At 41.1% G+C, this 17,032-nt stretch overlaps 2 protein-coding genes across 10 annotated transcripts in view; one reads left to right on the top strand and one right to left on the bottom strand.

The window, feature by feature from the left end:
* PEAK1 (pseudopodium enriched atypical kinase 1) overlaps positions 1 to 10,481 on the bottom strand; it is a 321,626-nt gene extending 311,145 nt beyond the window's left edge. For all 5 annotated transcript variants that reach the window (XM_034993978.1, XM_034993980.1, XM_034993979.1 and 2 more), the window contains exons 1-3: positions 10,332 to 10,481; positions 4,945 to 5,000; positions 900 to 1,034 (exon numbers count right to left, since the gene is read on the bottom strand). The gene's annotated coding sequence lies outside the window, so the exon portion shown is untranslated. The remainder of the gene's footprint in view (positions 1 to 899; positions 1,035 to 4,944; positions 5,001 to 10,331) is intronic.
* Positions 10,482 to 10,854: 373 nt separating this feature from the next.
* The window catches only part of HMG20A (high mobility group 20A), a 94,998-nt gene continuing 88,820 nt past the window's right edge, over positions 10,855 to 17,032 (top strand). For 4 of the 5 annotated variants that reach the window (XM_034993991.1, XM_034993990.1, XM_034993985.1 and 1 more), the window contains exon 1: positions 11,011 to 11,323. The gene's annotated coding sequence lies outside the window, so the exon portion shown is untranslated. Of the gene's footprint in view, positions 10,982 to 11,010; positions 11,324 to 17,032 lie in introns of those variants that run through there. The other variant, XM_034993989.1, reaches the window with a different exon arrangement.

Here is a 17,032-nt window from a genome sequence, read left to right as displayed (position 1 = left end):
ATCTTCATGTCTTCAAGTATCTTATGTACTTCCTTCACGCAACAATCGTTTGAGTATCCATTATGTGCTAGGGACCATGCTAATAAAACATAGTGACAGAGTCTCTTTCTACTCCGCATATGCTCAAGTTTCTCACAACTAATAAATACAACACACCCATATATAGTGAATAACAGCTTTGCCAACCAATTTGGTGGAATAACTGAGAATGGACTCCTGCAATTCTCTGCCCCCTATTCTATAAAACAGATAAATCCCTTATTTTTCTCACAATTCCTTAAGAGTGACTGAGAAATAATTACTTGATAGGTACTACTAATCTGTCTCACTCTATACTACCTCTTATCAGCAGGCAATGAAAGCCTATATCCATTTTTAGTACAAAGAAGATGAAATTAAAATATTTTACTAAAACCTCGGTTTACTAGTTTACAAGTTTAAATTACTTTTAAAGTTCTATAAATGTATTTTGGGTACGACCTTAATAACCAAATGATAAATGGGAATGTCGAAGACCATCTAAGAAGCAGTCAAAAAATAAGCATGTTCACAGAAGAAGGTAAGGCCACTGCTGCTTGATTTTACATGGAAACATTTTATCTTAAGCAGTCCTGAGTTGAATCCTACTGATTATGAAAAGGTGGCAAAGGGCAAAAGTTAAAAAGTAAAGTGCAGCAGAAACCCACCTAACCAGTTCACTGAGTGGCTTAATTGATAGCCAACGACCATAGGTACAATTACCAACCCAAAACCTTATAATGGCAGGTGACCAAGAGCAGAAACAACCTAAGAAACCAAGGTCAACATATGGAGGAGCTTCTGCTTGTGGATAATTACTAGTTGTGTGCATGAAGCCCTGGCAAGTTTCCTGACTGACACATGCTTGCGTTAATGTTTACCTGTAGCTGGCACACTTCCTGCTCTCTTCTTTTGTCCATGTCCTCTGACAAGCTTCTCCAGGATGTCGTATCTGTACTATTATTCGATATTTGCCTTCCACTGCTACTCTTTTTAAGTCTGTAATTTGTCCCATCCTAGATTGTAAATTTATGGAGGAAGGAAGCAAGGTTAACCCCCAAAACAGCTCAGTGCCTTGAAAATAACAAGTGTTTATTAATGATGGATATGAAATCCACCCTATAACTACATCCCAATCCTTAACATTTTGCAGAACTGCTGCTCTTCATCTCTCTGACTGGTATGCTCCAGGGTTCAGTCCTTGAGCTTCTTCTCTATCACCATTCACTCCATTCACTCTCTATCACCACTCACTCTATCACAAGGCATCAATCTCACCTATACGGACAACTCAAATGTATCCAACCTGGACCATTCTCCTCTGAACTCCAGATTCATCTGTTCAGCTGCTGACTTGATAACCCTATTAGCATAGCTATTAGACATCTCAAAAACTTAGCCAGTCTGGAAAAGAATTCCTGAACTCTTCCCAGAAACCTGCTCTGCCCACAGTCTTCACATCTCTGTTAATGACATCTCCATCCTTCCGGTTCTCAAGCCAAAAACCTTGGAGTTATCCTTGACCACTCTCTTCACATTCTACATCCAATCCATCAACAAAGATAGTTGGATCAAAACATATCCAACTCGGGGTGCCTGGGTGGCTCAGTCCTTAAGCGTCTGCCTTCAGCTCAGGTCATGATCCCAGGGTCCTGGGATCGAGCCCCGCATCGGGCTCCCTGCTCGGCGGGAAGCCTGCTTCTCCCTCTCCCACTCCCCCTGCTTGTGTTCCCTCTCTCGCTGTGTCTCTCTCTGTCAAATAAATAAATAAAATCTTAAAAAAAAAAAATATCCAACTGGAGTGACATAAGCGTAAATGCAGGCCTACTTTTATATACAGAAATAAATGCAGATATGTGTGGATATATAGATTAGTATACATACATATATTTCCAAGCTCTCTGTCCCTGAGTGTGCCTAGAAGCAATGACACTCCAGTAGCAACAAGCACATATAACATCCAGATCTTGGCCTCAAAATACCATTCTCTGATAAAAAGAGCCACAGCTTCTTGAAAAAAATGAGCCCAGGGCTATTGCAGGAAAAATACAAGATGAGCCTGAAGGATCTAGTAGTACCAGAGAATAGAGAAGTATACATATATATACACAAACAAAGGGTAGGAGTATGGCAAAGGACACAGAATCAACCTAAAAGAGATCCCAATTGGGGCACCTGGGTGGCTCAGTTGTTAAGCATCTGCCTTCGGCTCAGGTCATGATCCCAAGAGTCCTGGGATCCAGCCCCCCATCAGGCTCCCTGCTCTCGCTGTGTCTCTCTCTGTCAAATAAATATATAAAATCTTTAAAAAAAAAAAAAAAGAGAGAGATCCCAATGGCAAAAGCTGGATAATTTGGTCAATAAAATAAATAATGCTAGCACTGAACTATAACCTTAAGAATAAAATAAATATCCGTGAACTGGAATTGATATAAATGACTATGTAGGTAGAAAGAAAAACAGAGGAGAAAGGACAAGTCTTCCTTACAAAAGAATTCCAATTAATAAATAAAGAAAAAATTAGGAAAATAAAGAAGTACTTTTAGAACACAACAGCAATAATTACTGCAAGCATGATCTACTGACGAATGCTAAAATTAGTGAGCAGAAACAGGATACTGGCAAAGCTTCAAAGTATTCCCCCCTCAAATATTTGCGAATTACTGTGGTGGTTTTAATATATGTCACAAATTCTTTGATTCTCCTCCTCCAGGAAGTAGGTGTTTAATTCTTCCCCCACTTGAGTTTGGGCTGGACTTAGCAACCTGCTTCTAATGAACAGAGTATGGAAAGGGAAAAATAACTTTCCAGTGGAGAAACTTGCCAGAAAACACCTTAACAAAGTGATCACCTGTGATAAGTCATGTTGGTTTCACGTATCTCCTATATGACATGATAAGAAGGGCACTTCACTGCTATGGTATTCTTCCCCTCAATATCCATAACCACTCTAACAAGAAAACATCAGACAAACCCAAACTGAGGGACATTCTACAAAATACCTAACTAGTACTCTTTAAAAGTATCAAGTCATAAAAGAAAAGACCAAGAAACTGTCACACATTAGAAGAGATAAAGGAGACTCGAAAACTAAAAGCAAATGTAATATCCTTGTTTAAATAATGGAATGGAAAAAGGATATTCGTGGAAAAACTGGTAAAATACAAATAAAATCAGGGGTTTGAAGTATTGTATGAATGTTAATTTCTTAGCTTGATAAATGTACCATGGTTATTTAAGATGTTAACATTAGCGGAACACAGTGAAGGGTATATGGTAGTGGTTCTTAATAGGAGCAATTTTGCCCCATAAGGGCCATTGGGCAATGTCTGGAAACATTTTTGATTGTTAGAACTGAGGAGAGGGTACTGGCATCTAGTGCGTAAAGGACAGGGATGCTGCATAACATCCTACTGTACAGGGCAACCCCCCACGACAAAGGATTATCTAGTACAAACGTCAATAATGGGAAGATTAAGAAACATGGTATAAGGAAACTCTATGTACTATCTGTGCAACTCTTCTGTAAATCTAACAGATCCAATCACTTCTCAATTCCCTGGTCCAAGACTATCTCTCAACTGGATTTTTTAGGAGAGCCTCCCAACAGGTCATCTTGATCTTATTCTGTAACCCGGAGTGAAGTTTTTAAAGCATAAATCTGATCATGTCACTCCTTTGCTCAAAACCCTGTAATAGTTTCCATTGCACAAAGTAAACATCCAAGTGCTTACAATGACCTACAGGTTCTATGAGATCTGGACTCAGCTATCTCTCTGACCTTACCACCTTCTCTTCTATTCAGTCCAGTACAGGTACACTGGCCAAGCAGGTCTCTGCTTCAGGGCCAATGCAAAATGTTTCTTCTACCTAGTATGCCCCTTACTTCTTTCAAGTCTTTGCTCACTTCTCATCAAGTACTTCCCAGACATCCTCTTTAAAAGTGCACAGCCTCTGTGACATTCCTGTCCCTCTTGCTTGCTTACTTGCTTGATTTTTCTCTACAGCACTCATCTATTACCTTCTAATATAACAATAACTCTCATTTTGTTTAATGTCTGTCTCATCCTCTCTAGAAGGCAAGATTTATAAGGGCAAGGATTTTTGTGTTTGGTTCGCTATTGTAACCTGTGCACCTAGAATAATGCCTGGCACGTGTACTAAATGCTCTATAAACATTTGTTAAATGAATGACACACCTCTGAACTCCTAAATTAAATATCCCAATGTCTTTCAACCACTTTTCATCACTACTGCATTTTCTGTCTTATCTCCTTAAGAAGAATATGATTTGGGGGTGCCTGGCTGGCTCAGCGGATGGAGCATGTGACTCTTGATCTCGGGGTTGTGAGTTTGAGCTTACTTAAAAAATAAAAACTCTTTTAGGAAAAGAAGAAGAATATGATTTGGAGAAAAAAGAATAGGCTTTGGATCATGGTTTCATCACTTGATAGTGTATGTCTCTGGACAGATTATTTAACCTCTCTAATCCTGTTTCTTCATCTGATGGAGAATGACAAAGGAAAGACTATAAAGTTAGTAACACTTACATTGTAGAGTTAGTGTTAGAAATAAGGTGGTAAAGTGTCTAGCATATAGTAGGTACTCCATAAATAAAAGCTAGTATCATTGCTTCCTCCTCACTAGCTCTTCAGCTTCACAGTAATATCTATCTAGCCTTTCATGCCCTTTGTTTTCTCCTAATTGAATCACCCTTTCCAGGCTTCCTGTTTGTGATCCAGCCTGGACTCCACAGTTCTTTGATTCACTCACAATCCTCAATATCAATAATTTCCTTATCCTTCAGGGATCTCTAACAAGCAGGCATCTGCAAAGCCTGGGTAACAGCCTGGGTTCTGGAACTGAACTACCAGTTTTTGCAACCCAGCTATTCATCTTATAATCAAGCAGATTAACAGTACCTACCTTATGAGCTCCTGGGAGTATTAAATAGTTTCTTCAGCTATACACAGAGTGATCATCTGGAGAAAAAAAAAAAATCAAACAACCATGCATATCGGACCTACAAATCCAAGGTGTACAATCTCAAATGGGCCTTCAATGCTGCCTAACAATCCTTCATTTTCCTACTCATGTCTCTTTCAGCGTCTGCCCCTCTCTCCCTCCATGTCTCTCTCTCTCTCTCATTCCCTTGGAAGTTGTTATAAACTCACATATTCTTTTTAAGAACTCCTATTCCACCACATTCTCCTTCTCTCTTAGCAGGTATTCAAAAATGATACATGTTGGGCGCCTGGGTGGCTCAGTTGGTTAAGCGACTGCCTTCGGCTCAGGTCATGATCCTAGAGTCCCAGGATCGAGTCCCGCATCAGGCTTCCTGCTCGGCAGGGAGTCTGCTTCTCCCTCTGACCCTCCTCCCTCTCATGCTCTTTGTCTCTCATTCTCTCTCTCTCAAATAAATAAATAAAATCTTTAAAAAAAAATGATACATGTTATCAACTCATTCTCCTTCCTGCCCTGTCAGTTATAAACTTTATCTCCAACTTCACCTCCTTCCTTTCTGTTCACTAGAATGGAAAATCACCTCCTACCCAAGGCTAATTTCTCTACCTATGCCTTGGATCCCATCCCCTCCTATTGCTTCCAAATCTTCATCCGAGGTGCGATTATTGCTAATTGAAAACTTTTCCCAAATCTTTGAGTCCATCAATCACCTTTCTCCCCCTCTCTCCCTGCCCATCTCTCCCCAACTTTGGTTCTTTTCAATCCCATATAAATGTGCCCCAAATCCTCTTAATTTAAAAGGGGGAGGAAGTAAACTTCTCTAAATCCCTTGCATCTCCCTCCACCTATACTCTTTTTTTCAGTTCTTTGTTGAAAACACTGTATTAGCTCTGAATTAGCTTATATACAGAAGCACTGTATAAGCTTCTGCCGTTCACTATTAACTCCCTAAATGCATTACAATGTAGCTACCTGCACTAGCTAAAGTTACAAATGACATCTTAATCAGTCCTTATCTTATTTGGCCTCTTCATGGCAGGTACAGTGTTGACCACTCTTAGTCCTTGAAATACTCTCGGGAGCCTGGGTGGCTCAGTTGGTTAAGCGACTGCCTTCAGCTCAGGTCATGATCCTGGAGTCCCAGGATCGAGTCCCACATCGGGCTCCCTGCTCAGCAGGGAGTCTGCTTCTCCCTCTGACTCTCCCCCTCTCATGCTCTCTATCACTATCTCTCTCAATAAATAAATTTTAAAAATCTTAAAAAAAAAAAAAGAAAGAAATACTCTCTCCTCCCTCAGCTTCTGAGACAAATCTCTGTTTCCTTTTTTCATCTTTGGTCTGTCTGGCACAGATGGTTGGCTTCTCTTCAGTTGCCTGCCCCATACAGTAGCTCACAACCTAAATCTTCAGCCTTGCTCAACTCCGTAATCTGATTATTTACCCTGTACTGTTGATAATAATACTTCCTCAATCTCTTATACATCCACCCCGCCTTTTTATCCCTCATCCTTTCTCACCAAGAACTGCTTCCTAACTGATCTTGCTTCCAGTTTTGCCCTTCTCTAATCCAGCATTCACTTGACTGTCAACATGGTAGATCTAAAACACAAACCTGATTCCATCACAGCATTTTTCCCCACTAAATCCTCACAGCCTTCAGGATAAAGTCAAAGCTCCTTAACTTGGCTGATAAGGCTTTCAATGATTTGGCTTCTTACCACTTCACTGGCCCCAGTTCGAAAACTGTGCTGTCCACCTGTGGCTACTGATTACTTGAATTTGACCAGTCTAAATTGAGATGTGCTTTAAATTTAAAATACATACCAGACTCTGAAGACTCAGTATGAGAAGAATATCAAATATTTCAATATTTACAAAATATTGATTACATGTTGAAATAATATTTTAGCTATATCAGGTTAAATAATATATTATTAAAATGAATTTCACTTTTTTAAATGCATCTACTAGAAAATTCAAGCATATATATGACATATTTGTGGCTCACATTATATTTTTATAGGACAGTGCTAGTCTAAAATGTTCTTTCCCATATCTCTAGGTGACAGGGTTAAGGGAAAGGGGAGGCCGGATGGGTTAAGGAGCAAAATAAACTGGTCTTTTATCAAAAATAAATAAATAAAATTAAAATAAAATGTCCTTTCCCTTTTTCTGCACCTAGTTAAGTCCTACTCTTGAAGATTAGCTCAGGTAACCCACAAGGATGCATTTCAGGACTCCCCTTCCCCAAGACCCCAAGTCTGAGTCAACTACCCCACCTACCTGAGTCAACTCCCCCTCCCCAACTACTCCAAGTCTGAGTCAACTACTCCCACCTACCCCACTCCAATTCTCAGACAGGTGGTGCTTCCACCCATAGGAATCTACTTACACCTGTGTCATAGATCACAACACATTGTTAATTATCAGTTATCAACTATCTTCTCCTCCTCCCTGTACACTGCTTTCAAGAAAGAACATCATTCTATATTACACTCAGGGCCTACCATGCCTACCACTTAAAAGGCAATCAAAATATTTGTCAAATAAATATGATCTATTCCTGCCCTGAAAGTTCCTAGAATTTCTAGTTCTACAAGGAAAACAAATCAGCAGTGAAGGAGCCTAGACTTTCTAAAGAGCTCTAGTAATGAAAGGACTGTGGTGGTGGTGAGGAATAGGAATTACAGAGAGAATAGCAATGAGAAAGTACAGCTCATCACACACACCTGCCTCTTAGAATGAAAATAGGGATTTGCAGCAGTGATAGGGAACCTTGAACTCACTCTTGGCATGCCAGGGGCCACAGTCTGGTTCCTAAATTACTTAAACAACCCAACCAACAAAAGAGTATGATTTGGCAGTTTTCAATACAAACAGCTAGAGCCCTGCACCTGTTCCACTTAAACAGCACATCATTACAGTTAAAAACAACAACAAATCTCTCTCATGAAGCAAATGCTAATCTCATGATGCTTCACCATGGAGCAATTTAGAAGAGTTATTATATGAAATGTGCCAAAGCATGAATTTATGGCTGATGCTTATTTGGCAAATACGGTTGGCACTGCTAGATGTTGAAAAACATGTATGCAAATAAGCAAATAAAAGTTTTTAAGCTCTCAGACTTAAATATTTACATTACCATAAATGTACAAAGATAAATGTTTATATGAGTACACATATAATGCATTCCAGGAACACATTTTTTAATGTGATTGTCAGAAACAGTTATGAAGTGGCATTATTTCTTTATGGGCCTCAGGGTAGACTCTTAAAAATGAATTCTGACAGAATGTTAATGGGGTACAAACATTAAGCGAAGAAGTTTCTCTGTACTATCACTGGGTAAAATGAATACTCATAATCATAACAGTTCAAAGCAATCTTATCTTTTCCTTTCGCCAAAATATTTTCTTCCCTGGGCGCCTGGGTGGCTCAGTCATTGGGCGTCTGCCTTCGGCTCGGGTCATGATCCTAGGGTCCTGGGATCGGGCTCCCTGCTCAGTGGGGGGCCTGCTTCTCCCTCTCCCACTCCCCCTGCTTGTGTTCCCTCTCTCACTGTGTCTCTGTCAAATAAATAAATAAAATCTTTAAAAAATATATTTTCTTCCCATCCTGGGACCCAGCCAAACATAAATATCAGCCCCTAAGTGGGAGATAAAGGATGGAAAGGAGGACCACACATCACAAAGCCGCAAAGAAAATAACTTGACATTTTTTTCCCACGTAATATAATCAAGTTAGAGTCTCCAAAATAAAGACATGATAAAATATTTCCCCCTCTGACAGCTATGGAAAGATGTTTGTTTTTTCACATAGTTTGTGAGTTGGTCATAGCCAAAACTCACTACGAATGGTATGAATTCTGCTTCCATTGTTAACTATTAATCTCTGGGCCGAAGCTATAACTCCCATCTTTGAAGGCACAAAAATGTACCATACCTGCCATTATAGCTTACTAAACGAGTCACCAAAGAGAAGAAGTGCCAGGCACTTCAGAAAGTAATTAAGCTAGTCAGCAAATTGAGCTATCTGGAAATGCTCTGAGATTACAGAAGAAGCCATCATGAAGCGAGTATCCAAGACTGCTCATGGAAAGTTTTACCCCTGTGCATAATTCACGTTTTTCACTTCCACACTACAGAGAGCAATATGGGTTCTCCCACTACACACGTTTCTACATCATTTCATTTATCAGGGAAAAAAGACGCTGTGGCTGAACAAAAATCAGTACGCAGGCCCCAAAACAGAATCCTCAAGGCAAACCCAATTCAGGTGAAAAGCTGTTGACATACATCATCCAATGACCTAAAAATAGCCTTTTATGTAAGTAAGTCTCCAAATATTTAATTCAACGTCTAATCTTACCACATTTAACAGAGGCAGAAGAAAAATGTATTAGGTTTTCTATAGCAAAGCCAATAAAGATGAAATCATAGTTTTCTTTTAACTCGTCACTATCCCCTTAGGGCCAGCCTTCTAATAACTCCATTCCACAGCTTTCAAATTCCTAAACTTGGATCTTGAAAAACAAAACAAAACAAAGGACTGCAAAAAAGTAACATTTAAAGGTGGGAAATCTCTTTCCTGTTGCACTCTGCAGTCTTTAACGTTGTCAAAGGGCGAAAAACGAAATCAAATTCTCAGACGGATGGTGCAGGGAGGGGGAGGGATGGGAGTTCAGACTGCTAGCCCCCAACGCGGGAGGTAAGAAAAGTAGCAAAAACGGATAAGTCAAAGGGCAAAGGAGAAACAAACTGACCGACCGAACCACTGAAAATTCCCAAACAACCCAGCAAACCCGCACGTTAGCGGGCTCACAAACCGCAGGGCCAAGCGAGCAGGCAAAGAGCCCCCGGGTTTCGTCCCGGCGCGGCTGGCGAGCCTGCACCGAATCCTCCCGGATTTGAAGCGGGATGACCGTGTGTAGGCTTAGCAAGAGAGAGAGAAGCCCTTCCTGCCCCAGTCTCCCCGCATCCAGCTCTTCACAGGCTTCACTTTCCCCAGCAGCCTCCCAGCCGCGCCCGGGGGCGTCCCTCTTCGCCAGGTCCCAACTTTCCCTCCTCTGGGGGGCGCCGAGCTACCGGGGCCGCCGCCGCCGCCGCCGCGGGAGGGGGCGGCGGCGGCGAGCCCCGGGGGCGGCGGGGCTCGGGGGTGGCCGCAGAGCCCGCGCCAGGCGGGACACACCGGCCGCCTGGGCCCCCGCGGCGGCGCCACTCGACCCCGCGCAGCCCCGCCCGGATTCCCCCAGGTCAGCGCCCTCACCCCAGGACGACCGTGGTCCCACAAATCGGCGCCGGAGGAGAAGGGAACCGAGGGGACGCGGGTAGCCCTGCCCCTGTTACCTGAAAGGCGCACATGCCGCTGTGGTGACCACCATCGTCGGCCGTCCCGTCCCCTTCCCGGTGACCGCGGCCGCCGCCACCGAGCAACTGACACTGACTAACAAGTAACTAACTACTCGCCGCCGCCGAGTCTGCCGCGCGCTCCCGGCCGCCCGCCGCCCGCCGCCCGCCCAGCCCACCAGCCTGCCAGCCTCCTCCCAGCCCAGCGCGCCACCCCTGCGCGCTCACACTCTCCGCCGCGCTCCTTGAGGAGCGAGCACGCGCGCGCGCACAAGCCCTGGCCTTCGGCCCCTCTCACCAGTCTCTCTTCGACCCCGCGGGAGGAGTCACCGTGACGCCCCTCCTCTCGCGTTCCTACCTCCAGAGGATGAGCCTATGAGGGCGCCTGACTGGTGACGAGGGCGTGGCCAAAGGGAGAGGGCGGGACGACCAGGACCTTGGGCCAAAGTGAAGGGAAATTTTGGTTCCATTAAGTTCCAGAGGAAAAGGGCAAGGGCGTATTGGCCCTTTTGGTGCCGAAGTCCCCTGGTGAGCCTGCCCTCGAATACAAAACATGTGTTTCCAAGGACTCCAGTGTATAGTAATTACCGATTCCTTTCTGCCGGCCTTAGCAATTTAAAAAACTACATCTCCCAGAAACCTCCGCGAAAGTAAGTCTCACCTTGCGTAATCACGTAGTCCTTCGCCGCATTTGAACAAAATAATCCCTTCATTTTTCTGAAGGTATGGAGAATAATATTCCATTTTTCTCCCCCCCGGAACAATTTTAAATGTTACTGCGATAAGAAAAGTTACCTATGGGAAGATGGTTAAGCGACCAAGTAAAGGGAAAGAAAAGATATCAAAATAAAGTACTGCGGAGGAATTTTTTCCATGCTGTGAGACGACGGAGTGAGAAGAGTGAAGGCGATTGAGAGGGGCTCAGGGAATTGTCCTCTGTGCAAGGGACTTTCTTTAGGCCCCAGGCCCCTGCCTGCCCCTATCGTCAGCAGGTCAGTAAGCAAGGCGAGCTTCGGGGTGGCCACAGTGGAGGTGCCCTTCACCCCTTGAAGATCATCTCTCTTTTGCTATTACTGGTTTGTCTCGGTTTGAGGCCGACTGAATGGGGGCGCCTCACTTCCGGTTGGGGGAGGGGAGGAAGGCCGTCCAGGGGGAGGGGGAAGACAGAACTCATTTCCTGTGGGGGTAGGGTGATGGTTTGGGGGTGTCCAACCCACTTCCATTGCCGGCGAAGGCTGGAAAAGGTGATACTTGGTGCCATTTGCATAGACGGTATCTTAAAGTTTTAGGATTGTGTTTTATGTGAAAAGTTAGGTTATTCCACAAAGTTGTGCTAATCACCAGCCTCCAGTCAGAATTTATGAGTTTTATTTCCACGTGTAAGATGGAAAATTTCTTTCCCCCCCAAAAAAATTTTTTAATGCGTTCATCAAAGTATTCGAAGACCCTTGTTAAAATTACTCAGCTCTACAAGACATACTTTCTTGTGTAATTATGGATTGTCCACCCCTGATCCCCTACTCAAGTCCAGCCTTGATTGAGTGAGGTATAGTGGTGTTCTCTGTCTTGGCATGCCACCGGAACTCTGTAGCTGCTCTTTTAAGGAGGTGGTTTATTATAGGACTCAATGTTTTACATAAATTATGAGGCATTTTCACCCTACAAGAGTGGAAGTATCGTACTGAAGTACTGAAATACTTGGTGTTACCTTAACTGGTACGATTAGTGTCTTAAATTCTTAGACCTGTCGTTGATTTGAGGCTACAGCTTTTGCCCTGTACCTGAAAACAACTTCCTCAACCTTAAAAATTCTTACATGTAACTTTCATGTAGCACTTGTGAGAGTTGTGCATTGGTACACTTTTACCTTTGTAATTTAATTAATTTCAGCACTGATTAAAAACTGGTATCTCCTCTTTGTGTTTTCAAACCATGGTGCAAGGATCATGATACTCAGCTAGATTTTAAGCAAGCAGGACATTTGGCTCACAAAGGACAGAAGATGAGTAAGACAGAACTTTTTATTTTCCCTATGTTTTCAGTGTTTTATAAGAAACAATATAAAGTGGTAATAAACACTCAACAATTTAGATTTCTTGGCTTCTCTTTTCAAATATCACTGTGTGTGTGTGTGCTGAAGGAATCAATCTGGAGCCTATGAAATCTCAACTTTATTAATTTTAGAATACCAAGTGAACTGTAATGTCTTTAAAGGATTTTTAAAAGAATAAGGCCTGTGTATTTTTTCCTTTGGGATTTGCTATATAATCTATCCTCAGAATTTGCAGTTGTTTTAATTCTAGTTCTTTTAAAAAGTTATTTCACTTAGAGTTTATTAGAAAATGTGTTTTAAACTAAATACTACAGTAAGGAAAAAATATATGTTTTAACCTGTGAACATTAAAAAAAAAAAAATCTAAGACCCTAAAATCAGTGAGTTATCTTTAGAAAGACTACAAAATTTCTGCAATAATTGAAAAGGCAAGACCTGATAATGTCTGTGTTATTATTAATTGAAGGTTAGGGACATGTAGACTGCCTCAAGCAAGTATTAATTAGTTGATTAGAAAGAAAGTGCTCACTATCTTCCATATTAATGTAATATAAAAGAAAATATGATATGATCACCCTGACAATTAAACTATAGTATTAGGAGTTATTGAAGTAAGCAAAGATTGTGGAACTAAATGAAAAAGATAGAGAAAATTTAGTTAAAATATTGATGGAGATATGTAGTATTGCCTTTGGGAAACTGGAGAGCAAAGAAGTTTTTTTAATTGGGTCTTTATGATATTCTGTGGAAGAATTGCAGTATAACAGAAATAAGAAAAATTGCTGCAGCTGAAAGACTTGAGCAGCTTGAAGAGCTGTCTGTTCAGAAGAAAGTAATATATACAGCACATATCTGAAAGAAAACGTTTTGTGATAAGTGGTAGTTAATTCATTGGTTCCATCAAAGAAGAAATATTAGAAAAGCTTGTGAAAAACAGAGGGGAAATGTCCACGGAACCTGCTTTTATTCCTTAAAATCTTTAAAAGTGTTTCTTGAGAAAGGATTGCAATCTTCCAAAGACTTTTTTTTTCCTTCTGTGCTCTTTGTTGCAGCTTTCTTTGTATGTTTTAATAGAAACATAGTATCAAAATTAGAAAAATAAAGACTTATGGAAGTGTACTCTGCTACTTCTTTGAGTTAATGATTTTGAGATTTTCGTTCCATTGCTTGCCATCTATAAGAAAGAAATTGTTGGTACTTTTGGGGTACTCAGATTAGATAGCCATTTTCTTTTCCAAAAACAATCATTGGATATACTGCACACAAAAGTTTAAAACATTAAAATAATAGGTCAAAATTCTGGATTCCATTTCACTGAAATTTGATTATCCACAGAGTGCTAGGTACTATATAAAGTGCAAAAGTGTCTTTTTAATTTCTTTTGTCCACCTTTCATTGTAAAATCATGCTAATGTTTTACAACCGTTGCTTTTTTTGTATGTTTGTTGTTTTGGTAGTTTGTTTTTGCCATGGGGTTAAGTGTTAATGAGAGTATCCTAACAACTTGGTTTTTAAACTTACTACTCTTCTGTCTCTTTATCTCTGTTTCAAGAGTATTCAAATGAGAATACCCCTTAATGACTTTTCATTATATCAGGAAGAGTTTATTGAGTGCTTACTGTGGGATAGATCCTGTTCTAAGGACTTGTGATGTATCAGTGAGTACAGACAACCCTATTCTCTTGGAATGTACTCTCTAGTCTCCAAATGAAAAGTAGAATATTGCTCCCTTGGTATTCCTAAATAAGATCTATTGTACAATCATTGTTCATACTGGATCGAGAAGCAGCCCTGAACTTCATCCGACTTGATCTTGATCTCTAAACCATTCTAAAACCAGTTTTGAATATTTCAGCGTAATTTTTCTCCAGACCATTAAAGCCCCTCTGTTAAATATTTAGTCCTTTTCATCGATGCGTGCATCATGAACTTACCATTTTGGTCTCCTTTATATAGTAAAAACAAATAAAAGTAAGCAATAGAGAAAATAGGAGATCAGAGAGGCCTGGTTTCAAAACTGATGTCCACCTTTTACTAGCTGAGCTTACTAGCTTAGTTACTGTGAGCAATTTATTTGACCTCTCTGAGCCTCAGTTGCTATAAACCTAAATAGCGTTGTTTGGTGGATCGAGGATATTCTGGGTAAATCACCTGGCACAGTGCCTGGTGTTAGGAGCTTAATGAATGCAATTATTTTATTCCCAGTCTTGCTTCTGCTATTTTGGCCATTAGTATTTACCTACATGAGTGTTTTAAGCCTTACATGTCCCCAAAAGTATGGAGATGCAGTGCCAGGATTACTGAAATTATGCCTTCTCCTATCAGCCTGCTTGGCTATTAAGATTTTATTTTTTATCCCTTGTTGGAAGGAGAAATCTCTAATATCCATGATCACTTTAGAAAATATATATAATAGAAAAGTTTTAAAAAAAGATTAAGGAATCACCAAAGTAATTTGAATTGTTATAGGAAGACTTTTTTTTTTTTAAGATTTTATTTATTTATTTGAGAGAGAGAGAATGAGAGAGAGCACATGAGAGGGGGGAGGGTCAGAGGGAGAAGCAGACTCCCTGCTGAGCAGGGAGCCCGATGCGGGACTCGATCCCGGGACTCCAGGATCATGACCTGAGCCGAAGGCAGTCGCTTAACCAACTGAGCCACCCAGGCGCCCTATAGGAAGACTTTCAAATGATTCTTCTAAACCTATTTAAATACTAAGCCTAACATCCAAGAGCCTTCACTCATTACCCATCTACACATTCCTAACTAGATTGGTCTCTGAAAAAAATTCTGTACTGTACCCAGCCTTTCAATCTTTGTTCTTGCTGTCCTCCACCTGAAACACTTTCTCTTTTCCTAGGAATCCCTATCTATCAAAATGCCATCATCTTGGAGGCCCTACCACCTTCAACTTCAAGAAGCATTTTCTGATGTTGGTCCTTCTCACTCCACTCTTTCAAGCATGTATGCTCTGACCATTGACTCTCCAGAGCCTTTTGTACTTGCCTTATGGCATTTAGCATCCAGCGATGCTGCTGTTTGCTTTTGTCATTGTTATTTTTGTATGTAGAGCTTATGTACTGCCATAAAAGGCTGCAGACTATATCTTATTCTTATCTGTGTCTGCTGAAATACCTGACACAATGCTATTCACATCATAAGTATTCAGTGTGTATTTGTGGAGTTGAATTGGCACCTGGGGTATGATGGAACTTACTAACTTTTGTGCACTATTTGTACCCAACATTAAGCACAGTGACCAGTGTACAACCAAATATCTGCCAAATGAAGGAATGAATAAGTCCTCATTCTCACATTTGTGGGCATCTCAGGGTGTCAGTGTATCAATAAGCATATATTAAACAACTACTGTATGATCAAAACTGTGAGAATTGATCCCTGTCCTCAATTTAATTGGAAAGAAGTAAGTTGCAATTAACATGTGTAGATTCTGAAGACTTCAGCTGTTTAAGTGAAGGTGGGATGGAGAGGTCAGTATAGAGTTGTTTGCATTGTGAAAGATAACCCAGGGGTGCCTGGGTGACTCAGTTGGTTAAGCATCTGCCTTCAGCTCAGGTCATGATCCCGGGGTCCCGGGATCAAGCCCCACATCAGGCTTCTTGCTCAGCGAGGAGCCTGCTTCTCCTCCCACTCCCTCTGTCTGCCGCTCCCCCTGCTTGTACTCTCTCTCACTATCTCTCTCTCTCTCTCTCAAATAAATAAATAAAATCTTTGGAATAAAAAAAACAAAGAAAGATAACCCAAGCTATCTGAACTCAGAAACAATAGATTTGGGTATCAAGAGGTATTTAACTTGCATTTCCATTCATAGTTTGCATACCCAAGAGATTGAAAATACAGGGGCACCTGGGTTAAGCATCTGCCTTCTGCTCAGGTCATGATCCTACGGTCCTGGGATCGAGCCCCGCATTGGGCTCCCTGCTCAGCGGGGAGCCTGCTTCTCACTCTGCCTGCTGCTCCCCCTGCTTGGCTCTCTCTCTTTCTGTCAAATAAATTAATTAATATATATATTCACACAAAAACCTTTATGCAGATGTTCATAACAGCATTACTCAGAAGAGTAAAAAAATAGAAACAAATCCAGATGTTCATCAATTGATGAATGAATAAAGTGAAGTATAGCCATGCAAAGAAATATTATTCATCAATAAAAAGGAATGAAGTAGTGATACATATTTTCAAGTATGTATTGAAAATATTACACTCAAGTAAAAGAAGCCAGACACAGAAAGCCACATTATGTGTGATTCCATTTATATGAGATGTCCATAGAGATGGAAAGTATATTAGAGGTTGCCAGGGGTTGGAGATGGGGGATGGGGAGTGACTGCTGATGGGCATGGAGTTTCTTCTGGGGGTAATGAAAATGTTCTGGAATTTGATAATGGTGATGATTGTACAGTCTTGATACTAAAATACCTATATACCAACATACTAAAAACCACTGAAATTGTACACTAAAGAGGTACGTGAATTGTATCTTTTATAAAGGAGATACTTAAACTTGAAGAATTTGGATTTTGGATGGAACTAGAAGGAGAAAGCAAGAGTATGGAAGCAAGGAGGTGATAACAGAGGGAAATATAAGTGGCTAGGTACAAGACCAGAGATATGGTGAGGATCAAGT

The sequence above is a fragment of the Mirounga leonina genome, unplaced genomic scaffold (genome assembly GCF_011800145.1).
Source record: "Mirounga leonina isolate KUSES-001 unplaced genomic scaffold, KU_Mleo_1.0 Mir_91, whole genome shotgun sequence".
Lineage (NCBI taxonomy): Eukaryota > Metazoa > Chordata > Mammalia > Carnivora > Phocidae > Mirounga > Mirounga leonina.
This window is presented reverse-complemented; position numbering and strand designations above follow the sequence as displayed.